Raw genomic sequence first — 27,379 nt, 5'->3', positions numbered from 1 at the left:
ACTGAGGTTAGATGTTGCTTAGTATGGCTAACTCTCAATACTATGTAATTCCTGAAGAATTTTGGCAAGAGCGGGGTACCTGGGTAGCTCATTCGGTTAAGCATCTGCCTTTGGCTTGGGTCATGATCTGAAAGGTCCTGGATTCAAGCCCCACACTGGGCTCCTGTTTAACAGGGGGCCTGCTTCTCCTTCTGCCTACCGCTCCCCCTGCTTGCACGCTCTTGCTCTTTCTGTCAAATAAATAAATAAAATCTAAAAGAAAAAAAATTTTTTTTTGGGGGGGGACAAGATTTCCAAAGAGTGTTCCACAAGGGTTTTCATGTTTCATTACTTTCCAGTCTAATTTGAAGTCTGTGCCCATCTTCGAGTTTCAAGGGAGAAATTATGCTCAAGGTACATGGAAAAGAGCAATCTTTAGGTAGCCCAGGGGCTTCCCTGTCTAGTGTCTGGATCAGAGAAGCACAGATAACCACTTTTCATGTGTATCCTCTGTAGAGCGGAGCTGACTTGGGAAGCAGACAGTCTTTCTCTTTCATCTCTAATAAATAATGGTGCTTTGAGCAATGCGTGTTTACTGGGAACAAATTCCACCACTGGGTGTGGTGGAAACACAGAGCCCTGGGGACGGTGCAACTTCTGCTGTCGTCCACAGTATTTCCTCCCTTGTCTTGGACGTTCCTGCCTCCTCAGACCAGGGCAGTGGCAGGTCCTGAGAGGTGTCTGCGTTGTCCTCCTACAAAGATGAGGAGGTGATGGTAGTGGTGGAGTGGCTCTGGGGCAGGGATTCCATCTTGCAGAAAGTCTGTCTTTACAACACAGTCAATGGGGGCAAGCCATGTCAGCAGCTGAATGATTTCCTTGTTGATAGGAGCTGAGGAAAAGATGAATAGCTTTGTGGAAGGAAAATCGGAGGATAGAAAGGAAGAAGAAAAAAGTTAAGCATTAGGGAAGACTTAGGAGCTGGAAGAAATGTCAAGGTGGATGTTTGCTTTTTCAGTTTGGCATGGAGACACAGTGAAATAATCTTTTCATCCTTTTTTTTTTTTTTTTTATGATAGTCACACACAGAGAGAGAGAGGCAGAGACACAGGCAGAGGGAGAAGCAGGCTCCATGCACCAGGAGCCCGACGTGGGATTCGATCCCGGGTCTCCAGGATCGCGCCCTGGGCCAAAGGCAGGCGCCAAACCGCTGCGCCACCCAGGGATCCCCTAATCTTTTCATCCTAATTAGCAAAGCCCTGGTGTCTGTTCTGCCCTGGGGAGCACCAGCCGTTATATTGAGCCTCTAAGTAAAGATAGCCAACTTATGTAAGTGTTCTAATCCCATCTTGTGGTGAGAGGCCCAAAAATTCTAGGGGCCAGAATCAATACCTGTAGTGTACACATAGGAAGTGGTGCCCTCAAATAGGACCAGGGCATCTGACCACCTTTTGTTATGTGTGTTTCTTTATAAATGTTGTATGGTGTCATATCAGTTCACTTGATTTTTTTTTTAAACAAAACTGTAGGCCATCTTTGAGAAAAACTCAGCCTAAACAATGGAAATATATATATATATATATATATATATATATATATATATATATATATATATATCTGCACACAGAATTCGCATACAGCAAAGCCAACACACACCATGGAGTGGTTTTGATAACCAAGAGTGGCTTGTCCTCTGTTCCAACCCATCAGGATGATAATCAATGTGGTCCGGGAAATGCTTGTTTTGGGTTGATCCATCTGTGGGTATGTTTCTTCCTGTCATCTGGGTTTCGAGTCACCTGCCGATCTGTTTCAGTATGAGTGCTAGGTCACAGCCTGCCCTGTCCAGGTTTTACGGGGCACTTTCTTGAATCAAAGCTGATTTTCCACTGAAGAGAATTCTGTCTCTGGCAATTGTCCAAAATATAGCATCTCAAATGTAGATACTTCAACTGTGTTTACGTGTGTTGTGCAGGCTCTTTCTTTTCTTAGCTTTGAATTCTTCAGATATGGGATGTGCTGGAGGTGTGATTCCTGCATCATTCAAGTGTTATTTTGCAAATTGTCTTGGCTAATGTGTTGTGCACAAGTTGCCCATGACTGGGGCTGTGGTCTGTGATTTTTTATTTTTGTTTTTTAAAAATTTTTATTTTGTTTAAATTCAGTTGATTAACATATAGTGTATTATTAGTTTCAAAGGTAGAAATTGGTGATTCTTCAGTTGTATATAATACCCAGTGCTCATTACATCACATACCCTCCTTAATGACCATTGCCCAGTTACCTCATCCCCCCCTGCCCCCGCCCAGCGACCCTCAGTTTCCAATTGATTGAGAGTCTCTTATGGTTTGTCTCCCTCTTTGATTTCATCTTACTTTATTTTTCTCTCCCTTCCCCTATGATCTTCTGTTTTGTTTCTTAAATTCCACATATGAGTGGAATCATATGATAATTGTCTTTCTCTGATTGATGTGTTTCACTTAGTGTAATACCTTTAGTTCCACAAATCATCTTGACCAATGTATGTGTGCAGGTTGCCTGTGACTGGGGCTATGGTGGCAAGGACTTTAGAGACGTCTGTGACATTTTTAAAAAAGATTTTATTTATTTATTTGACACAGAGAAAGATAGAGGGAGAGAACAAGTGCCCAAGCAAGGGAAGCGGCAGAAACGAAGAGAGAAGCAGACCCCCACTGAGCAGGGAACCCTAGTGTTGGGCTCTATCCCAGGACCCTGAGATCATGACTTGAGTTGAAGGCAGACGCTTCACTGACTGAGTCACCCAGGTGCCTCAAGAGCTCTGCTGAATACTGTCCTCTTACTATTTAGGCAAGAGGTTGCTATCTTTTGAAACCCCATAAATGTGTAATCTCTGTGTGTGTGTGTGTCTCTCTCTCTCACAAACATACACATTTAACAATGAGTGATTCATAAATATGAAAAGTTAACTTTTGAATTTTCACTCAGAAAAATCGACATTATTGATAATGTTATCAGCATTTCTAAAGTGGAAATTCATGGAGAAAATAGATTCCTAAGCATTTACTAATGCCAAGGACATTTTACCAGCATTTTCTCATTTGACTTCTGACAACTCTTAGATATGCTTTATCCTAGCAATGAAGTAACTGAGGCTCTTACCCATGAAGTAGCCTGCCAGGGCTATGGTAAGTGCGGGGCCAGGCCAGGGGCCTGCTGCCTCTGACACCTGAGGTCCCTCACTGTTAATTATTCTCTGTGCTGGGCTTTAGCTAATTGGCAGCTGTTTATTGCATTAAATTCATAATTCTGCTTTCATCATCGCAAAAACAATAATTATCACCGTGACTCTTTGCAGTGGCCCCTGGCCAAGACCGTTTGATCCCGAGTCAAAACCTTATGTTTGTATAGTGCTTTTGTTTTGTCCAAATCTACTAAGGGTGGTTTTCATGATCTGAGGACAACCAAACTGATTTCTCTCTATTTAGTATAGTGACATATCAAATTATTAATTTTATATGTTTGAGTCAGTTCCCAGGCTTATCATTCTTTGTGTTTTGGGAAGTTGGGAGCTTAAACATGCTTTTGAAAAATGTCTTCACCAAAGACAGGAGATGGTTAGGTGTCTCTTTTAAAGGGAAAGTTTCTTAGTGAGACAGTGGAAATGAGAATTCATGTCCCTAGCCAAGAGTTTATTGTCTTTTCTAGTAACACCACACAATCTGGTGTCTAATTTGTCTAAAGACTTGGGATACTTGTCTATTAATAGCCTTGCTATTAATACTGTGCAGTGACTTGATAGGCCAAGATTTTACTGCTGTTTTGGAGAACTGAAAAGATTTCAGAGTTATATCTAGAAAGCCTTTGGAGTTTCTTCAACATGGTATATGATCAGCAACTGAAACTATGACAAGAAGGAAGGAAATGAACATGCATTGGGAATCTATTATTTGCGAGACATATCAATAGGCACTTTTCCTGTAATTACCTTGTAAAGCTGATAGGAAGCTCTGCTTTGTAGAGGATGAAAGGTCAGAGAAATTAGTAATTTCCCCCAAGTTGGACCCTAAGAGGGTTTGAGTAGAGTCTGTTCAATGCCAAAGCCTTCATTCTTTTTATATCCTTGCCTCCATGTAGTTTGAAAAATGAAATATGTAGCATTTCATGTGCGGGTCACCTCAACAAGAAGACTGGTCACTCATTAAAATAACTCCCACTAAAAATCAACACCCCTCTTCCCCCCACAAGCTTCTCAAGGTTGCAGAGAGGAACACTAGAACTCTGCTTAGCATAGGAATGCTGTCTACAGTAATCTGACATCAGAGGATAGCATTCAGATCATTTTTTTTTCTTTTCTGAGTTTCCTTCTCTGATGTCATATATGTTTTTGAAGCTTTTTTTATGATAGAAAATTTCAAGTATATGCTAGAGAAAACAGTATGTGGAAAAATTGTGTGCCTCGACCTGGCTTCAATCATTTTTGCCTTAATTTTATGCTCTATATCATACTGACATAAATTGTGATGTGTTTGCGTTTGGTGGTAAGTAGATAATGAACCATATGCTTTTACTTTTCAGGCCCTAGTTCTCACCCCAGTACAGGATTTTTTCCCTCCAATACAAAGTCTTAATGGATTAGCAATAGGGACATCTTAAAAATCCATTAAGATTTACAAAGTCTTAATGGATTAGCAATAGGGACATCTTAAAAAATTAGCATAATGAGAGACAACAGTAAATCAGCTATCAAAATAAGGTACGGTGGGATATAAAGATTTCACTTTGAAAATAAAAAAAAGGCCAAGAAAAGAGTGTGAGGAATATGAGAATTGGGAGCATGGAAACAAAAGGCTACTTGGAACCAGTTGATTCCCATGGGTGCATGAGTCTTGATTCCATTCAGGGTTTGGAAGGGGACTGAAAGGGCACAATCCAGATCACTGGATTATCTGAGAGATACAACTGTCCTTTGTTACATGGAGTGTTTGCCTTTGGTGTCATAGCTCATCTGCCTTGAGAGAAATGGAGAGTCAAGGAAAGAAATGTGTTATGCTGTCATTTTTCAATTATCCACATAAATGCTTGGGAACAGGGGCATGGATTATAGAAGATGATAAAAAGCATTTGTATTTGACTTCGGAATGTACTGCCATACTTATTTACATTTGTCTATGAAGTATGTCCATCCTGGAAATTCCCTTTAAACACCATAGAAGACCATTCTGTGATGGCCAGTCTCTGTTGGAGCTGCTTTCTTGTTCCACCAGTCTGCAGCCCCACCCCTCAGTCTCCTTCTCTAGTTTGACCTAAATGGCAAAGTTTCTGAAGGTCCTGATTCTTATACTATAAATATACATTTAAAATATTGACAGAATGGGAATTAGGCAGATGAGATTCTCAGAGTGAAGCTGGGGTTTTCCAAAACCAATCCAGTTAACAGACTTGAAAGTATTTGTTAAGTCTGTTCTCAGATACAATTACTGAAGACCTTAGACATCATAGACCTTCTAACCCATTCTCCCTCAACAGGGCTTCCAGCTCTATCAATACCTTTCTTCCAGCTCCAGTTTACACATGATAATAAGTCTGTTTCATGGGCTCTGTTCTGTCTCTGGCCCCTCCCACCCTGGTACCGGGAAGGGTTTTTTCCTGATGTTATCCTCACAACAAATTGTCGGAAGAGAAGATAAGATTTTCTTTAACAGCAATAACCTAGGATACTGCACAGGTGTGTCTGTTTATGCATCCCATGCTGGGAGGAAAAAAACTTGTTCTAATCTGCCTATGAATTCAGAATCCAACCCCAAACAAATTCATCCTTTACTTCCCTTGTGTAGACCTGGCGTGGTTTTCTTTGAGGACTCAAGCTATTAAAAAAGCAAAGCACAGAACTTACAGGCACAGTGATTTTCCTGTCCTGAATCACCCGGTACTATTTTTATTTCACTGCTTCTGTTTCTTTGCTATATGAGTGTGTGTGATTTGCTGGATCATTTGTCCTGATTTTAGTTCAAACAGCCAGTGTACTTACAGGGCAATACAAAGTAATATAGAATACTTTGCTTTTGCATTAAAGAGAATTGCCTCCATGTAAGTAAAATAACAAATATATGACAAGAATAATAAAAACCAGTATTTATTATGTGTTTACTCTCCACCAGAACTCTATTGAATGCTTTACTTGCATTACCTAATTCCATCCGCACAATATCACTATTAGATAAATTCCGTTATAATCCTCACTTTGCAGAAAGGGGCACTGAGGCTTAATGGAGTTGGTTGACCCACTTCACAGCAGTAAGAGCAGAGCTGGGCAGGATAACTGGGTGGCTCAGTGGTTGAGTGCCTGTCTTCGGCCCAGGGTGTGATCTGGAGTCTCAGGATCGAATCCTACATCGGGGTCCCTGCATGGAGCCTGCTTCTCCCTTTGCCTGTGTCTCGACCTCTCTCTGTGTGTGTCTCTCATGAATAAATAAATAAAATCTTTAACAACAACAACAAAAAAGCAGAGCTGGGATTTGAGCACAGGGAGAATGATTCCAAAACACAAGCTCTGACACACAAACAGAATAGCTGCTGAACATGGACCCAAGGCAAAAGAGCCGTGAACAGGGAAACTTATATGTGAGAGTGAAGCTGTAGGGATAAAGGTGGAGATAGGCATGAACCAGGCTGGTTGGGTTGGGTTGGTCAGGATGGGTTCGTGGGGCAAGATTGGTTTGAAGGAGGCAAAGGAGATAGGGAAATAGTGGTAGAGATGAGAGAAGGGGTGGGGTCAGTGGATAAGGTAAACAAAGGTAGTGGTGGAGATATTAGGTCCAAAAAAGAAATTGAGGACAGTTGCGGACAATGGAAACATCTCTGGCCTACATGTCACTTTAAGAAAAATGGTGGTCTATTGCTTTGCATTTTAATAGCAACATGCTTAACCTATAGACTAATGGGAAGCTATACAACCTACTGTTTTTAGAGGCTTCCATTACCCTGATGGGTTAGAATTTGGGGTTTTACTTCTTTACTTGCTGTTTTGATGTGAGAAGTTTTCTTCCCACTGCACTTTTCTTCTAAACACCTGAGATTTATTGAAGGAAGTGAAGCCCATGTATGTTTTTGAACTTGATGACTATTATTTATGCCATATCTTACTAATTATAAATTATTTTTTTCAAAGTCTTGTTTGAAACACATTAGGAATCAAATGTATATAAATATAGTAACCATAAGGGAGTCAGGGTGGCTTAGTTGGTTAAGTGTCTGATTTTGGCTCAGGTTATGATCTCTGGATCCTGGGATCAAGCCCTCTGTCTGGCTTCATGCTTGGCTCAGAGTCTGCTTGGGATTCTCCCTCTCCCTCTCCCTTAGCCCTTCCACCCACTTGCTCTCTCTTTCTAAATAAATAAATAAATAAATAAATAAACTCCAAAGAAAAAGGATAGTAACCTTGAAAGTATAAAGGTGTCCTCTACAGTAAGTCCTATGAGATTTTATGATTTAACATGTACTTGACATATTCGATAAAAGGATTTATCAGTCATAGTTTTCTTGGAGATTACTTATATTTTTTACAGTACATTTTACCTTGATGCCAGGATATTTGAGGCTTACCAAGGAAGAATGTCATAATTAAAACAGTGTCTAAGTAGGAAAGAATAATATTTATACATAAGCAATGCAGTATATTAGAGTTGTATTTAGAGGTTGCTGTGAGTTGGAATGATTAGCTTTTAAAAATGTGTGCATAGGAACCACTCCTTTATGCTTGTTGTCATGGTATTATTGGGGTAGAAACAAAAGAAGGATATATTCTGAAATATATTGTATAATATAAAATAAAAACTAGCACATATAAAAATCACTTTACCAAATGCTTAAATAATAATACCTGTTTACCTTTAAAGTTTAAAATCTTGATCTATTCACTAAGGAGGGCACTTGATGGGATGAGCACTGGGTGTTATACTATGTGTTGGCAAATTGAATTTAGATAAAAAATTAAAACAAAAAATAAAAGCTAAAAAAAGAATCTACCTCAAAAGCAAAAAAATAAAAAAAAATTTTAAAAAATCTTGTCTATTTCACTACGGACACATTATTATTCTATTGATTGTTGACCCTTCTGACCATACAAATTCTTTTTTTTTTCTGATCATACAAATTCTTTTCATGTCTCATTGTAGTCGTGTAAAGTATTTTACTTCAAAGGAAAAATGCTATGAATTTACAGTGATTTCAGAATTTAAAAATGTTTCCTATTTTGTTGACTAATACAGAGGAACATTGATTGTGAATAAAGAATGTGCTATGTTGAAAACAAAATTAAAGATCCTGATGTTTCTCTGCCAGATAGCACAAAAACTAAAAACGCCACAGGAATTTTTCAACATTATTAACCTCTTGACAATGTGTGGGTCGTATAAAGGACAAACGAATGTTTTGGAGGGACTGAGAATGCCAATTTTAACAGACTGTCCAATCACTGAAGATAAATATTTGTGTTCCTGGGGATTATTTGATTTTTATCAAAGCAAATTGAATTGGAAACATGGCATGTATTAAGTCATTGGTCCTTATTGTCCAATTCTTTTTCCCATAGAAGTTTCTATGCACTGAAAGAGCACTAAGTCATCAGTTAGACATACCATGTAGTGATTCTTATCATATCCAGACAAAATAAAAGCCTTTTAAGAAGCTACTTCACAAGACAACTGCATAGCTTTCCTCACAGGAACTTGTTAAACAAATAATGATTATTAAAGCTTTTGGGTCAATGACTTGCACCAGTTTAACGAGAACAATTCCAAGACGTCTAGCCCATTCCACATTCCATGTGACTAACTATGGTATCCAGAGCTTGGATAATATCCAGGCAACTCACAGTAGCTTTTCTCAAATGCTTTCTGGACCCTGGATTTTAAGGAAAGTGATAGAACTAGGTTTGCAGAGAGGAGTCTTCGAGGATACCCACTGTCAGTGCTATCAAAGGTCTCTTCTGTATCTGAAAGTTGTCCAAAAGTATTCAAACTTGAAAACATTGCAAGGCTTGTCCATATCAATATTGGAGTTGGCAAATACATTGATCCTAATTGTTGATGTGGAGATTAATTGTATTTAGTGAGACAGATGTACTAGTAGTGTTGCACAAGTGTCCAATAGAGGTTGCTGTGAGTTGGAATGATTAGCTTTTAAAAATGTGTGCATAGGAACCACTCCTTTATGCTTGTTGTCATGGTGTGATTGGGGTAGAAACAAAAGAAGGAAGATTTAGATTGGAAAGATAGGCATAAGAAAGAAGGAAGACAGGGACTAAGTCAAACAAGAAGAGCTTTGACTGTTTTAGGGTCAATTCTGTGGTTATTAACCAAGATAGATAGAAGCAGCAATTATATCTGGGACACAAAAACTCAAGTGCAGAAAGAGGCCAGGAGAAGATCAGCTGATCCTCTAGGTCCCTGTCTCTTATAAATAGGGCCTGGAATCCAGAACTTTGGAATGAAGTAAAAAAACCAAGATAAGGGACTTCGGAATAAAGTGTCAGTAACCCAGCAAACAAAAATCAGAGGTCCAGGACACCAGCACTAACAGCTTAGAGCCTAAACTTGTGAAGATTTGGAGAAGGCCTGAGCTCAAAGTTTTACCTTTCTCATTTAATTTATATTTATTAGGCACCCATTATGTGCCAGGCACTGCATGAGCAGCAGAGGCTATTATTGAACAAGGTGAGGTGTTTTTGTTTGTTTGTTTTTTTTTTTAGTGCTGACTGGACCCCGCTGACCTACAGTGATGACAAGGGGCCCCGTTGTGGGTGGAACTGTGGCGCCTCAGGGTTCCACCGCTGCCTGGCGCTTACTCTGTGTCCACAGGCAGGTGGAGGCACTCGTGCTCCGGATCTGGCTCGCAGCGCCCGAACTATCCCACTCTCCCCAGTACCCCAGTGTATAAGTGTGAGTGCTCACACAGTGACAGGTCACAGGTGAGTGGGAGCTGCTCCCTGCTCCCCTCAGGCCACCGTGGGACCTGTGGGTCCGGGTGGGGGTGCTGGCCTCCGGGGCTGGGGTGAGAACACAGCGGCCCCCATGTGATGAGAACATATTCTCATTTTATAAAGGAGACATACAATAAACCAGTAAATAATGATATGAACAATTAACTCTAGAAGGAAAATACATGACACAATAAGTATGAAGAAACTATTCTAGAGAAGAGTGGTACAGACGACCTCTCCAAAGAAGCGCTATTCGAGAATGAGAGTGAAGTTTGAGAGAGAGTAGACCTTTGAAGAGCTGGAGGAAGAGCCTTGTGAAATGCCTGGAGGTGGAAAAGGCATTGGAACAAATGATGGGTATTTGTCTCTTCTGATGGCCGAGTAATAGTCCATTGTATATATTACCACATCTTCTTTATCCATTAATCTGTCAAAGGACATCATGTCTCCTTCCACAGTTTGGCTGTTGTGGACATTGCTGCTATGGACATCGAGGTGCAGGTGTCCCAGCGTTTCACTACATCTGTATCTTTGGGGTAAATCTCCAGCAGTGCAATGGCTGGGTTGTAGGATAGCTCCATTTTTAACTTCTTGAGGAACCTCCACACAGTTTTCCAGAATCTCTGCACCAGTTCACATTCCCACTAACAGTGCAAGAGGGTTCCCCCTTCTCCACATCCTCTCCAACATTTGTTGGTTCCTGTCTTATTAATTTTCCCCATTCTCACTAGTGTGAGGTGGTATCTCATTGTGGTTTTGATTTGTATTTCCCTGATGGCAAGTGATGTGGAGCATTTTCTCATGTTCTTGTTGGCCAGGTCTATGTCTTCTTTGGAGAAATGTCTGTTCATGTCTTCTGCCCATTTTGTGATTGGATTTTTTGTTTCTTGGGTGTTGAGTTTGATAAGTTCTTTATAGATCTTGGATACTAGCCCTTTGTCTGATAGGTCATTTGCAAATATCTTCTCCCATTCTTTAGGTTGCCTTTTCATTTTGTTGACTTCTTTTTTTTCTGTGCAGAAGTTTTTTTTTATCTTGGTTAAGTCCCAGTAGTTCATTTTTGCTTTTGTTTCCCTTGCCTTCATAGATGTATCTTGCAAGAAGTTGCTGTGGCCAAGTTCAAAAAGGGTGTTGCCTGTGTCCTCCTAGGATTTTGATGGAATCTTGTCTCACATTTAGATCTTTCAACCATTTTGAGTTTATCTTTGTGAATGGTGTAAGAGAATGGTCCAGTTTCATTCTTCTGCATGTGGTTGTCCAATTTTCCCAACACCATTTATTGGAGGGCATTATGCTGAGTGAAATAAATCAGTTGGAGGACAATCTTCATATAGTTTCATTCATATGTGGAATGTAAGAAATAGTGAAAGGGATTACAAGGGAAATTATGGGAACTGAGTGGGAAAAATTAGAGAGGGAGATAAACCATGAGAGACTCCTAACTCTGGGAAACAAACTAAGGGTTGTGGAAGGGGAGGTGGGCGGGGGGTAGGGTAACTGGGTGACGGGCACTGAGGAGGGCACTTGATGGGATGAGCACTGGGTGTTATACTATATGTTGGCAAATTGAATTTAAATTTTTAAAAAAGTAAAAATAAATAAAAATGCCCCCCCCCCCCAAAAAAAAAAGAAAAGAAAAGGCATTGGAAAGTTCAAGGAAGAAGGAAGTGGATTTTCAGAATAGGGAGCAAAGGAGAGAGTGGTGTGAAATGGGGGCAGGGGATAGAGAAATTGACAAGAGCTCCATGGTACATTTGGAGGGAAGAGCATTTGGCTCGGCTAACGGATGGGCCAAGTAGTCTAAGAACTGATTTGAAGTAGCTCACTGTGTTTTATAGTCCTAAAATGGAAAACAGACTATTAAGGTCTGAATATTCTGCCCAGACATTGTGAAGAACTTACTTAGGAAGTTTCCTAAAGCAGAGATAAAATAAGAAGCAGGCCACTGGTGCCAGATGCTGGTGTGTAAGCTAGTTTCTAAAGAGCCCAGAGTTGAAAATTAACTTCAGGGCAAAACACTGCCATCCCAAAGAGTGGTGGTAGTAGCCGGAGGGTTTTTTCTCCGGATGACAAAACTGATGGGACAGGATGGTGAGTCACCCCGCGTGGGCTGCTGTGAAGCAGAGCGTAATGTGGGTTAGCCTGGGAGACGCATGAAGAATAAAGTGGACGAAATGCAGAAAGCACCATCCTTGTGATTTCCTTCCTTCCATACTCAGCTAAGTCAAGGTGCCCTAAGGAGGTCTTTCAATTGGTTAACTATATACTGTGCTCTTCCTTTGAATGTTTTTTAGGAAATACAAAAATTTGCTGATAATAATAGCTTAAAAAGTAGTAGCAATGTCTTGATTCCTCTTCTTGGTTAAATTGTGTCTCCCCAAAAGATGTCTAGGTCTAGGTCCTCATCCTCACTACCTCAGAATGTGATCTTTTTTGGAAACAGGGTTGTTGCCGATGTCATTAGTTAAATCCAGGTGAGGGTGTACTAGAGTAGAGTGGGCTCTTAATCCAACATGACTGGTGTCCTTATGAGAAGAGGGAATTTGGATGTAGAGATGGGCACGGTGGGGAGATGGCCATGTGAAGACAGAGACACACAAGGAGAATGCCATGTGAAGGTGGAGTCAGAGATTGGGGTGAGGTATGTGTAAGCCAAGGAATGCCAAGAATTATTGGCTATCACTAGAAGCTAGGACAGAAGCGTGGAGCAGATTCCTCTCAGAATCCTTAGAAGGAACCAGCCCTGATGATACCTTGACCTCAGATTGAGGACAGTAGAACAATACATTTCTGCTGTTCTAAACCACCTAGTATTTATTTGTACAGCAGCTCTACAAAACTCTACAGTCTCTTCCCATTCCTCTGTCTTATTCTCTTCCACCATTCCCCCTCACACTCTTTTATCCATTAAGACTGAGTCACTTTTCCTACCACCTGTGCTCTTTCTGCCCAAAATATCCCCCTTCCCTTCTTTGTCTGCCAGGCACCTATTTTAAAATTATTTATAAATTCCAATTTTTAATTATAAAATATTTCAAGCATACACAGAAAATAATGTAACAGACTCCATTTTATCAACATCTAGATTTATCAGATAACTTTGGTTTTTGCCATATTTGTTTAAAATCTTTCCTTTTTATCCTGAAAAGGAAATGTTACTGATAAAGCTAACGCCTCCTCTCTTCCTACACACTTCCACTTCCCTGTTCTCCACAATGGTTGCTCTTCCTTAATCTTAAAGTAGCTTGCAGAACGTCATGAACATCACCCAGGCCAACTTCATAGCTCTGTCTCCTGTTCCCACAGTATTTTATACACAACTTACGTGAAGCAATGATCATATTGTATTTTTGACTAGTCTTTTTTTTCTATAAGAAAAGAAAATGACCTGTCATTTTCAATCATTATCTGGTGCCTATACAACGTTTAGGTCTTGGTTAAACACTTTTAATTATATAATGTCTCCAGGAGAGCATTTGGCCCTCTGAAGAGCTCTGTGCTTATCAGGACTGGAATTTTCATTCTCTTTTTTTCCCCCTGAAATTGAAACTATGAATTTTGCTTGTCTAATGCAGTAGGCGATATTATTTGTCCACAATTCTTCCTTCCCCACTCATTCTTGCTGTGGTGTGCTGTGTGGAGTCTATTTCCCTGCCCCCTGGAGTTGGGCTTGGGCATATGATTTGTTTTGGTCAATGGAATAGGCAGAAGTGAGTGTGTCAGTTCCAAGGTGACACTTGAAGAGGTTTATGTGTTTCTGTTGTCTGCTTTGTGCTTCCGCCATTCACAATGAAAGGATGCTGCAAACAGAAGCTGGTGCCAGAGTGAGGAGACAGGTGGAGCCAACCTGACTCCAACCTGAAGGCTGGTTGTAACCAAGCCTAGTAAAGCTTCAGCAAGCCTGCAGGCTTGCAGGCAGGAATAAATGCTTTCTGATGTAGTTTGCTAAGATTTGGGGTGGATGTTTCCGTCCTAGTGGGAATCTCATTATGACACCTAACAGCTAATGCTAGAGCCAGACTAGACCACTCACTGATTAGTGATCCAGTGTCTTTCTACTATTATTCTGTTATTCATCTACGCATTCGACAAATACTTATCACGTGTTTACTACAGAAAACATCAGACACAACAAAAACTAAAAACAAAGACTATAGTCTCTGCCCTCACACAGAGCATATTTCTAGGAAAAGAAATAGATAGAAACAAGTAGATTTAAACCAGAATATGATGACAGTCCTTTAATAGTACAAATATCCTTCTGAGAGTAATGGAGGGAGTAAGGGCATTTGCAGTGGCTAAGGTAGGGCTTTTTGGGGTGCTAACAATGCCGAGTGAGCATATGTTTCTCCCCCTTGAACGGTCTCACATGATGGCCTCATTTTCTTCATTTTCCTTTATTTGCATAGTGTCAGCCTAACTCTGTGCCTGTGCTCTAGGCTCACTTGTCCTCAGTGTGTAGCCTATATTCAGAGAGCTATGGGGTTCTTTTGTAAGTTCTTAGAGAAAGACCAAAAAATGCCCCATTTTTCCTTTTCCAAAGGGAGCAATCACATAGCCTCACTAGAACAACAAGTCAAAGTCCTGGCCGTGCGTGCAATCTGATTTGTCTCAGGTGAGAGGTGTTCAGTAGATGAAATGTCAAAGGAAAAATGTGACTTTAGCAATACTGTAGGGACTGTGGTCAGCACCGAGCTTATAAAGGCCTTTGTTTTTCCATGTTTTGCTTGGCCACGGGAAGAGCCTGGAGCAGCCTGCACCCCCATCTGTATTCATGTTAGTGAGACCAAAAGTGCTGACTCGGAATTGCAGATCAGGGCCTGTGGCTTGCCAGGGTAAACTTGTGTAATGCACAGTACATCCCTCCTAACAACACTGGTTCTTTTGTCACTTAAACAGAGGCTATTAAGAACATGAGTCATTAAAAAGAGCTTTAGGGGAGCAGGCAACATTTTCCAATATTGTGGCTGTAGGCGATCCTCAGAGAGTTCCAGAAGCTCCAGAAGAAGTGAAGCATTTTGTGAAATACCAACAATAGATTCAGAATTATAATCTGAATTGATTAGAAGCAAGTACTATCTCCAGAGATGGCTCCTGATGAATGCCAAAAACAACTGGGGACACTTGGATAAAAATTGACTAAAGTATTTTTGTGTGTGTGTGAATGTCTAAGTATCACCAGTAAGAATATTTCTAAATCTTAAACTGGCCTGGGAGTCTCTAGCTTACTGAGGAAAGTACAAATTCAAGACACTGGTTATAGGATATCTTTTTCATATTATCAATACCCCGAAAGTGCACCTGTAGGAATAAGGAGGGGAAAAAGTTCTTAGTCTACCATCCAGGGAAAAATCTGGGTAACATCTTCAAGGCGTTTCTGCTAACACATTTCTCTACAAGTACTTCTTCCGTAGTTGAGCTCAGATGGCACATGTTTTGTTTGTGCATTTTCTTTCACTTTTGTTATTTGTTAGAAAAGATCAGGGATTGGCTGACTACGGGCCAAATCTGGCTCTCTGTCTGAGTGGGGCACAGCCACGTTCACTCATTCACGGACTCCCTGAGGGCTGCTGGCATGTTACGAGGGGCAGAATAGTGACATCTCCACAGATCCCATGTGGCCCACAAAGCCTAAAATAGTTGCTCTCAGGCCTTTACAGAAACAGCTTGACAACCCCTAGGATCGATGACTAGAGTCACATATGAGTAGCATTCTAAGGCTCTCATGAACACATACTAAAAAGTTATGTACCATTGACATGTTCACCAGCGTTTGTTGGATGACACTAGCTTTTCCACCTAAACATGAGTTCCTACTGATGTTTCTAACTCCACTCTGTTACCACTTGTATCATTTTAGCATCTGCCCCCTTTGCTTATCTGTGTGCTCCCACTCCAACAGGGTCAAAAGTTGCTCCCACTGTCGCCAAATCCAGGGTACATGTATAACAGTATCAGAACTGTGAACTCTTGTTCTTGTGAGAAAAAGAAATTAGCAATTGGAGTAGAGGGTTTATACTCAGTACCTTTTACTGTGAGGTGGAGACCCTACTCATTTCCAAAGTTATTTGCTCTGTCCACTGACTTTTAACTCTTCTTTTACTACATCTTCTATCCGTGTTTGCTTCTTTTTTTTTAATTTAAATGATTTATTTTTTTATTTTTATAAATTTATTTTTTATTGGTGTTCAATTTGCCAACATATAGAATAACACCCAGTACTCATCCCGTCAAGTGCCCACCTCAGTGCCTGTCACCCAGTCACCTCCACCCCCCGCCCACCTCCCTTTCCACCACCCCTAGTTCGTTTCCCAGAATTAGAAGTCTTTCATGTTCTGTCTCCCTTTCTGATATTTCCCATTCATTTTTTCTCCTTTCCCCTTTATTCCCTTTCACTATTTTTTATATTCCCCAAATGAATGAGACCATATAATGTTTGTCCTTCTTCGATTGACTTATTTCACTCAGCATAATACCCTCCAGTTCCATCCACGTCGAAGCAAATGGTGGGTATTTGTCGTGTCTAATGGCTGAGTAATATTCCATTGTATACATAGACCACATCTTCTTTATCCATTCATCTTTTGATGGACACTGAGGCTCCTTCCACAGTTTGGCTATTGTGGACATTGCTGCTGTAAACATCAGGGTGCAGGTGTCCCGGCGTTTCATTGCATCTGTATCTTTGGGGTAAATCCCCAGCAGTGCAATTGCTGGGTCATAGGGCAGATCTATTTTTAACTCTTTGAGGAACCTCCACACAGTTTTCCAGAGTGGCTGCACCAGTTCACATTCCCACCAACAGTGCAGGAGGGTTCCCCTTTCTCCACATCCTCTCCAACATTTGTGGTTTCCTGCTTTGTTAATTTTCCCCATTCTCACTGGTGTGAGGTGGTATCTCATTGTGGTTTTGATTTGTATTTCCCTGATGGCAAGTGATGCGGAGCATTTTCTCCTGTGCTTGTTGGCCATGTCTATGTCTTCCTCTGTGAGATTTCTGTTCATGTCTTTTGCCCATTTCATGATTGCTTCTTGTTCCTGGTTGCCAGTCATGATATGATACAGGGATAAAGAGAACAGGTGGTATGTGTGAGGGATTTTCAAATTTCTTGAGGTTATAAAATATGTATGTCTGCGCATATACTTATGACAAAGCATGCTATGTTTTACCAAATTAAGTCCAAATTCCTTGAGAAGCTCATGTAGACTGGATCAGAGCCTCTGGGACCCAAACTCACATCTACTCAGCCTCACCTCTGCTTCCAACCTAGATGTAATCACTATTCTGGATTTGACTCATATCACAACAGAGTCTCATCTCATCTCAGAACACCACGCATTATTTATTTTTTGCTCCAGGACTTCTCCAGTGCTACAGCTGGGAATGAGACCCTAGTTGTAAAACTTATACATGGAGCCCCCAAATTTATGAAAGTTAACTTTGAGAGCAATCTTCAATCAACGAGGGATGGGAACCTATGGATTAATGCTTCCCGAAATTGTCCTTCTTCTAGAGGACAGCTCTGAAATACTTCCTGTATGTCCTTAGACACCAGAACTTAGCCCCAGAGTCCAAGAGCTATGATATCAAAAATACACATTATATATACATTTCTCCCTTCCCCCATTTTCTCTGGTCCCCTACTTGTACTCTGGAATTACCTCTTTGACTAGGGCTTCACTTTCTGGTAGAACCCAAGCTAAGACATATAGTACTAGACTCTCAATGGGAGTGATTTGGGAAGAGGAGACCTGAGGAAAAGCCTTGGCCAATTTGAGATAGCTAAGGCACTGGCAAGGTATGGGTCAACCATGGGCACTTCTTGCCATTCACATCACATGACTCGTGATAATGGTAAGTGACAATTGCAGCAACCTTGGCCTGACAGCAGCAGGATATCCAAGAACTCAGCCAGCTCAGGGATGAAGGCTACATCACCCCACTAGGCTAGAGAATTAGACAAGTAGGAGTCGTGGCTGAAGGAGAGGGATGTTTAATATGGGCAGTGGAGGAAGGAGGTGATAAAACATCAGTTATAACTTTGGGACCAGTGGTGGCAGTGAAGACTGCCGATTACCACAGTAATCTTTACCTATGAAGTCATGTGTAGGGATTGTGGCTTAGTGGCATAGGTACCTCTGAGGGATACAAAGAATAGACTATATGGATTGCTTCTGGATTCCTGCCTCACATCCTGCAAGCTTCATCTCTGATCTCTGTGCACATTCAGTGGGTAGTTTGGCTTACCTCAGACTCACAACTTCTCTCAAGCACTGGCTGCTATGCGCTTTTGCTCCCGGGTATTTCCAAAGCCACAGATGCCTTTGGAAAGCTCTCTGTTCAAGCAGATATGCTCAGTCTGGAGATATACAGGGATTGATATATCCTCAAGTAAGTTTCACTTGATGTGCGATTTGGTCAGTGGATCAAAACCATCAATTTAGGGTGCCTGGGTGGCTCAGTGCTTGAGCATCTGCCTTTGGCTCAAGTTGTGATCCTGGGGTCCTGGGATCGAGTCCCACATCGGGTTCCCTGCAAGGAGCCTACTTCTTCCTCTGCCTATGTCTCTGCCTCTCTCTGTGTGTCTCTCATGAATAAATAAGTAAAATCTTAAAAAAAAAAAAAAGCCAACATCAATTCCCAGGTAAACAGTTCCAAAAGGCCCTCTATATCCTCTCTAGAAAATTCCTGTCAGGACTGAGTGCCACTTGCCTACAGTAGTTATTTTAATAATGAATCTATGCATTTACTTTTTTCCACTTTATCCCTTACTTTCCCCTCACTTCTGCTCTCTGTTTGAATCTTCTTCTCCTTCTCCTTCTCCTTCCCTTTCTTCTTCTAACATTTTATTTATTTATTCATGAGAAACAGAGAGAGAGAGAGAGAGAGAGAGGCAGAGACATAGACAGAGGGAGAAGCAGGCTCCCTCTGGGGAGCCTGATGTGGGACTGGATCCTAGGACCCTGGGGTCATGACCTGAGCCAAAGATAGACGCTCAATCACTGAGCCACCCAGGCACCCCTGTTTGGAACTTCTTGCCTTGAGCACAACTTTCAGGAAAATTCAAGTTAAAAAAGAATCCTTAGATTCTGATCTATCTCTAGCTTCTATTTTCTATCCTGTTTTTTTTTTTTTTTCTGTCTTTGCTGCTTCCTTGGTATATGCCCAGGAAATAAATGGAGCAATAGAACAAATGCAACAAATAATTGAATATTGAATAGCATTTCCACAAGGACTTAAGCTGCCGAGTTGAAAAGACCCGCTAAGTAGCCCAGAAAGCCCAGAAGTTTTTCTCCATGAATAGTCTGTTTTTATCTCTACATCTGGTGTACAGCTGTTCTCCTGAAATTTCTCCTTATTATACTCTTGCTCCAAAACTTCTATTTCTTATAGCCCATGCTTTCTTTTTTGGAACACTTCTTCAGTAGTTTTAGAAAGGATGCATACGAGGTAATTTTTTTTTTTTGAGTCCTTAAATGTCTGAGGAAGTCCTTATTTTTGCCTTCTATGTGATTGAATAGATGTGGACTTACAGGTTAGAAATAATTTCCTTAAAATATTTGAAGGCAGTGTCTTCTTACTTTCAGTGTAATTGAGAAGTCCCAAACAATTTTGTTCATGATCCTTTACATGTGATTTCTTTTTCCTCTCTCTGGAAGCCTGTAGAATCTTCTTTAGTCCCCAGTGTTCTGAAGAATTAAATGAAGTGCCTCAATGAAGCTTTCTTATTTGGTTCTGATCTCTATGTTAAACATTTTCACAAATGCTTGGCAATCCTTGGAAGGCTTTAAAATTTTCAGTTGTCTTTTAAATAAATTAAAAGAAGAAAAAAGAGAGTCTTCCTATTTATTCCTATTTACCATTTCTATTGCTTTTCATTCTTTCCTATAACTCCTGAGCTTTCATCTGATGTCATTTTCTTCAACCTGAAAAAGTAAATGTTCTAGTTTCTGTTCATCTCAAAAAGTCCACTTTATGTCTTTTTAAAAACGTTTAAAAAGTATTTATTTGAGAAGGAGAGAATGACAGAGCAGGAGCAGGGGAGCAGACAGAGATGGGGAAGCAGACTCCCTGCTGACCAGGGAGCCTCACATGGGGCTTGAACTCAGGACTCTGGGATCATGACCTGAGCCAAAGGCAGAGCAACTGAGCCACCCAGGTGCACCTTACTTTCCTTTTCAAAGGATATTTTGTGGATATATAATGCTGGTTTGATAGATTTTCGTTTGTTTACTTCATATGTTCTATTGTGTTTTGTGTCCACTGTGAGTGATGAGAAGTCAGGCATGATTTGTATCATTGTTCACCTGCATGTAATGTTCTTTGCCCTCCAGCTGCATTCAAGATTTTCCCTTTATCTTTGGTTTTCACTAGTTTGATTATTGATGTACTTAGGTCTAGTTTTCTTTATATTCATCCTACTTAAGATTTACCTAGACTCTTGGATATATAGGTTGATAATTTAAACAAATTTGAGAATTTTAGGCCATTGTTTCTTTAAATATTTTCTCCTTCATTTTCTTGTTCCTTTCTCTGTAGGGCTCCACTTAAATGCATGGAGACCTCTTGATATTATTGTTTTATAGTCATGAAGGCTCTGAAAAATTAAGGCTCATTTGTGTTCAGTATTTTTTTTTTCTTTTAGCAAGTCAGGGGGCCTTCTTCTCTGTTATTCCCTTCTTTAAGTCACTTTGGCATCCTGAAATTCATTCTCTGGCTCCTTAAGTCAGGAAGACAGTAGTTCTCTTCATGAATTTTGGCCGCCCTGAACCACATGGACTGAGAAATACCCTCAGAAGAAAAGCTTTCTAAAAGTAATTCTCACCCAATGCAGTTGCCTTCTGTGAAGGGTTGAAATCTTTTCCATCTTGGACTCCTTTTGGATGTTCTCAAGTAACTTAAATAACTTGTTTTTTATACTGATTTGGAGTTTATAATTGTTCTCTGTAGGAGGGTTAGTCTAATACAGGTATTTAACCATTTCGAAAACTAGACTCTTCTACTATATAGCTCTTACTCTGTCATGTATCTCTTTTAAAAATGCCAGTGGTTATTCCTTGTCTATAGATTAAAACAGATTTTATTTAGACCGAATACACTCCATTTTTTTTGTCAGTGAGTTAAAAAATTTTCCCCACAAGCCCCTTATCCTCCCTAAACTGAACTGTTCTCCAAACATTCTATTTTGCTATGCTCTTTTGTTAAACAATTCTTTAGAATAACATTTCCCCTAAATTTGCATGTCCCAATCTTGACAATCCTTCAAGGTCTAACACAAACGTCAATTCCTCCATGAAAGCTCTCCTTATCTACCCAGTTGTAAGTGACTTAATTTTCTACTAAACACCTCTTTATATTTATTTCACTTCATTTAATAAGCCACTTGGGTGGCAGAAGCAGTATGAGCACAAGTGATTTAAAGGTAAGGAAGACATAGTCTTCACTCAAGAAATCTCTGCTCCTATAATGATAGAAAAAGCCAAAGTAATAGAAAGGTGGCAAGTGCTGTGGGCAGAGGTTGCTGTGGAAGCTCTGAAGAGAAACAGTCAACTCAGTCTAGAGTCTTAGGGACAGCTTCTTGAGTCAAGTATTCCTAGACCTGAGTCTTGAACAGTGAATTATCTGAATCAGATACATGGACTAGGAGAGGAGGAATGTTCCTGAAAGAGAAAACTATAAATTTGAAGGCAGAGAAATATAAATTTCTGATAGCACTAAATATTCTGTCCTTAGGTGATCTGATCTTCTAATAGGTAGTAGGAAGTGACAATGTATCTACAGCTCCTGTCTCTCCCAAGTATCTACCAAATGACTTTCCACTCCTGGCTTCTACAGGTCAGCCCTCCCCTGGGGTCCAGCTCTCTCAGTCACCGTAAGTTTGCACATTATAGGTAGATGCAGGAATCATCTACACAGGATCTTTTTCATTCTAATTAAGTGGCTGTGTGGCTGTGTGTCTTGTTATGACCTGCGTGTGGGCAAGGTCAGTGCCCAATGCTTTTAGTTCCCATAACCTGAGAAAGAGTTTCAGTACTACATAATCCATCATTCAATTGTATTGAATGAAGGAAGAAATTCTTCATGAACTTTGCCCCAGCTTTATTGAAGTTAGAATGATGAGCTAGCTCATGCTATACATGCTCTGGGTTGTGAAATTGAAGGAGAAATTTTAAACCTTGGAATAAATTCAATAAAATTACACATTGCAGTTACAAGAATGTGTAAATGTGTATGGAGGAGGGCAAGAACAAAGAAAATAAAAAACAGGTTGCTCTAGTGCAGTAAAGTGACCGGCTAATTTTCATTTCCTTTGCTTTTGAAAATATCATTTTTGGAGGATATATGAAATGAATACAAGGTCGAAGGAAGGAAACTTGGCAGAAAATGGTAGGTGAGGAACAGCAATGATTTAAGAACTATGACAAAGGAGATTAGAAATTGAGTGGTTTTTGGCTTGTGGAATTTGAGAGGAGCCTCATTCAAGAAGACCGATCTACGAAGGATGATGACCATCTCCATCAGGGACCAGACAGGAGGCAACAGGCTTACATTACAGAAAGGGATTTAGATAAGAGTAAAGGAAAAATTTTCAGACAGTGCAATTTGATAGACACTGGAATGTGTAGCTGGGGAAGCTTGTGGAATTTCCTTCTCTAGAGGTCTTTTAAAAATAGAACAATGTTTCATCTGCCTGAAGGATGGACTCTGTTTGACCTTTCAAAGTGTCCACTGAACCCAGAAGGTGTACCTTCTGCTTTCTGAGAAGAAAGCAAATCTGAATCATCCTGGGTGGCTTGAGTAGTGAAAATAGGGTGCATAAATTTCATATTTGATTTGATTTACAATTTACATAAGTCATATTTGTTCTCCTTTCTTTCCCTTTTGGTTGAATGTTTTCATTTTTAAGGCTTGGAGATTAGATTTAAGTAAGAATATTATAGGGCAAGAAGGAAGAATGCTCATCTTTAGGGCACATTTTTATAGGGACATAGGCAAGAAGAAAAGGATATTTTGGACATCTTTGATTTGCTTTCACTTCCCATTTTAAATAAAAAAAACCCACTGCCTTTTCTGTTTGGTTTAATATTTTGGGGGTAAAATTTTTAAAAAATTAATTTAGCCTAAATGTTTTTTACAGTGTTTTTGATATCTCAAACTGGAAGAGGTTCTCTATATTTAATTTCCTCTCAGGAAGTTTACCTTCAGGAGTCCAAGTGTAAGGTCAAGCTTTGGGTTGCCGGAAATGGTAATGTTCTTTACTGTCTGAGCACCCAGACAACACTTAATAAAACATCCTACTTTGTGGACATTGGTAAGGATTAAAGTGCTTTACCCATTTCCTCTTATTCTATAATTGGTGATTTCTGTATTCTGTCTTCTAAAACTCAAAAATGAAATTATACATAAGCAAGAGCGGCATTCTCTGGATTCAGCTTATCACTCTGGCTTGCCAGATATAGGGTGGTATCCATCTTTTTTCCTTTCTAAAAAAAATGTTGCAAAGGCCAAAACGGACATAAATTTTAGAACTCATTATTTACCTTAGGCAACAACTCTAGGGTGTTCTAAACTTGATTTCTGACTTTTTGTTGATATGAGAACATTTACAGGATAAAGCAATGAATCATAATACCTCATATTCATGTAGCTCTTTGTATTTGTCAAAATACTTACTCATTTAATATCTAATTTGATCTTAACAAGAGCCTCATCAAGATCATGATCTTACAGGTGAGAAAATGAGATCTCAGTAAGGAGATGTGACATGCCCAAGATCACAACACTAGAAAGCACAGAGTTGGAACACCCCTGACCTCAAAGCCTGTGTGTTTTTCACTGCATCATGCTATGCTGTCAACGAGAATCTGTGATTTCCTGGTGGTTTCTTTTTCACCATTTATGAGATCTTTGTCTCTGATTCATTCTGAGCCAACACCATATTAGAGACCATGACACTAATGTTATTGTCACCAAATAGAAAGTTGTGCTAGCATTCTCATGGAGTAAAATACCAAAGGTTATAAAAAATCCTGCCGTTCTACATAAGTCATGCAAATTAGGCCAGTCGTATGGAGATTACAATTTTTGCCAATTCATGCTAGCTTTTCATTATTAAGGCACATTTTATTTTTATGGCAAAACTTACTTTAATTCTTGTATCAGTCTCTGACAGAAATTCAATATTAACTCCCATAATCCCTGTCTGTCTTGGGTGTCTTTTGGGGGTACAGTGTGGCTTTATTTCCTTCCCTAACAGTTCGGAAGTTTGTTTAATACTGACTCAGAGGAAGCATTCTAGCTGAGTCTTCACATGGTCTTGTTTACAGCTCCGGAGTGCACATAATAGATAAGCTACTGATTTCCACAAGAACCCCCACATTTCCTGGGTGTGTGGGCGTGTGTGCTTGCGCCTGTGAATTACGATTATGCAATCCGCCTGCTAGCTGCATCAGGTTGCAAAGCCATTTCAGATCTCTTAAATATTTCTCTCCTAAACCTAATTTCAAAAACCAAAAACCATTGTATTCCATGGGAAGTGTGCTGGTAACTAATAATTAACACTGAAAAGCCAATGAGTTTGTAACAAGATCAAACTTGATATTGAGGCAGGGAGTAGGCAAATTTGCCTGAAGAAACATTGTGAAATAAAGCTGCAAATGGCCATAGATGAACACTGTTCCATTTGTAGGATTTCTTTCCTTGGTTATAATTATAACTATCACTTACAGAGAGCCTAGGATGTGGCAAGAACTTTGTTAGGTCAGCATCATCTTATTTGATTCTAACGGTAGCCCTGAAACTTAAATATGGCTAAAGAGCTTTTATAGAAGAAAGGTGATCACAGAATTCAATAATAGGTCTTGTATTACACTGATGTCAAGTGATAGAATGATGAAGGTGGCCAGGACTGTTGGACTCTAACGACTGACTAGATTCTACAAATCTTTCTTTGGTTCCTTTTTTGATGTGACTTTGCATGAAACTTAACTGTGGTTTACATAAAGTATAGAATTTACTAGAAGAATTATCTCTGAATAGTAAGGGGATTCAGGCTACAGATGTTTGGAAGATGATGGTAGTCGGCTGAGAATAGCTCCATGAATTTTTCAGGGAAGGTGATCTGAGGCAGAAATGTCACAGAGACCTCAGATCATTCTTCCCTGGAGATGGAGAATGTATACACGACTGTATGTGTAATCTGTCTTGTGTAAAAAGTACTGAAATGATTAAATCCATTGTGAACAAGTATTGGACACTAATGCAGAAGCATACTTTTTGGAACCAACTTTTATTTAAAAATTTTAAAAATTATTTATTTATTTTTTTGGGGGGGGAGAGAAAGTGAGGCAGAGGCAGAGGGAGAGGAACATGGAGCCCGACTGACATGGGGCTGGATCTCAGGACCCCGAAGTCATGACCCAAGTGGAAAACAAGAGTCAGATACCTAACCGACTGAGCTACTCAGTTACCCCTTGAACCAACTTTTTGCATCAGAACTAAGCAACCTGTATTATCTCAAGATCATGCTTACCAAATTTAGGCATTCTTTGTAACTCTTATTTTTAAAAGCCATCATAATTCTTTCCCTTTGTTTTTTCTTTCCAGCTGCTGCTGCTACTGAATTTGAGGCATGCCATGCACCGCTTCTGCAGTGATAGCTTTGTTTTTGCAAAGTGAATGGAATGGAGTTTGTGGGGATGTAGAACGCAGGCACTGAGAAACCTACATGAATGTGTAAGAATGACCACAAGGCACCAAACGTGGGTGTATTTATCTGCTTGTCTCATTACTAAGAGGTTTTAGTTCTAAAAAATATCCGGAAGGATTTAGCTTTGGGGAAGTGGGGAGGGAGAAGGAGTGGAATGAGTTTTGAAATTTTAAACAATTTATTTGAGCTTCCAACTGATATACTCCAATTTCTTTACACCAGAAGCAGGGTTTCTTAAGGGACAGTTGAGAAAAGATACTACCACCAGTGTACAGAGACATTAAAAAGTTGATTTTACAATTTATTTAGTATATTAACAAGAAGATATTTCATTGCAAGAAAAATTGGAAACTGCCAAGTTTCAATATTAGTTATTAAAACAGCAATTAAGACGTTTTTGTGGTCCAGAAATATGTTTGTCTTGGTGACATATGCTGTGTTCCATTTGCAGGCTAATTATGTTGATGCAATTCTATCTGATGTTCTACTCCTTAAATAGGTCATGTGGTTTCACTGACAGAGGGTAAGTGAAGCTCCTTTTCATTAAAAAAAAATTTTTTTTAAAGTAGTCTCTGCACCCAGCTGGAGCCCAATGCCAGGCCTGAGCTCACAACCCTGAGATCAAGACCTGAACTAGGATCAAGGGCCATCCAGATGTCCCTCCTTTTCATTCTCTTTCAAAGACAGTGGTGATATTCAGTTCTGGGGTCAGATTACTTGGGTTAAATCTACGTTCTGCCTTTATCAAGTTTTATAACTTTGGGCAAGTTAGTTAATCTCTGTGTCTCAGTTTCCTTACCTGTTGTTGAGGATGATAATAATGTTACTTATCTCTCATAGGGTTATTTTGAAAATTAAAATGAAAGAATTATAGTACACCCATAGTGAGAAATCAATAAATGTAATTTTTAAAAATTTACAGATAGTAATATTCACTTTTTTTAGGTGTATAGTTCTATGAGTTTTATTACATGTATAGATTATTGTAGCTATCCGTATACCAACACAACAGGGTGCAGAATAATTTCAGAAGAATTCCCTATGCTCTCCCTGTGGTCAGATACTAATACCACCACCTCCTTCCCCAGATCCCAGCCCTTGGTTACTACTTATGTGTTTTCTGTCCTTATAGTTTTGCTTTTTATAGAGTGTCATATAAATGGAATCATACTGTATATAATTTTTTGAGATTAGCATCTTTCACTTAGCATAATACCCTTGTGGTACAACCTGATTTATAAAGGAACTCCAGCTGGAATTCATCTGACTTCATAGAAAAGGGATTAGATAAGATTTTTTTCTTTTTTAAGGATCATTGAAGAGAAGAAAACACATAGATTAATATTATGCAAAAGGAGACTTTAGCCTAATATGAGAAAGGAAATTTTCATAGTTATCAAAACATCAAATATAATGCTTCTTTAAGAGGAAATTATTTCCCTGTCATTAAGGGTGTAGACACATTAGCTAAAGGGCCATAAGGAAGGCCAGGTGAAGAAGATGCAAGAGTCATATACGAATTAACCAGGAGAAAAGCATTGATGATAGTGATATATGGTGTTTTGTATGTGGGGGCTCGGAGCAGGACAAGGTGTTGGAAGGTCACGAATAATCCCAAATAATCTGTAAATGTAATCATATTTGCTCCATGCTTTGTGGGTGAGAGCTAACTGTTGTTGGGTTCAGGGGGAACTTGGACCCTTGTCACCTTGGCAATTCAACTGCATAC

The 27,379-nt window shown here is 39.7% G+C and overlaps 1 long non-coding RNA gene across 1 annotated transcript in view; it reads left to right on the top strand.

Moving 5' to 3' along the window:
• LOC140594571 (uncharacterized) overlaps nt 1-26,749 on the top strand; it is a 97,541-nt gene extending 70,792 nt beyond the window's left edge. Inside the window, exons 5-6 of the long non-coding RNA XR_011995516.1 lie at nt 25,548-25,676; nt 26,102-26,749. This is a non-coding gene — a long non-coding RNA (uncharacterized lncRNA). The remainder of the gene's footprint in view (nt 1-25,547; nt 25,677-26,101) is intronic.
• Nucleotides 26,750-27,379: the final 630 nt, after the last annotated feature.

The sequence above is a fragment of the Vulpes vulpes genome, chromosome 12 (genome assembly GCF_048418805.1).
Source record: "Vulpes vulpes isolate BD-2025 chromosome 12, VulVul3, whole genome shotgun sequence".
Classification (NCBI taxonomy): domain Eukaryota; kingdom Metazoa; phylum Chordata; class Mammalia; order Carnivora; family Canidae; genus Vulpes; species Vulpes vulpes.
This window is presented reverse-complemented; position numbering and strand designations above follow the sequence as displayed.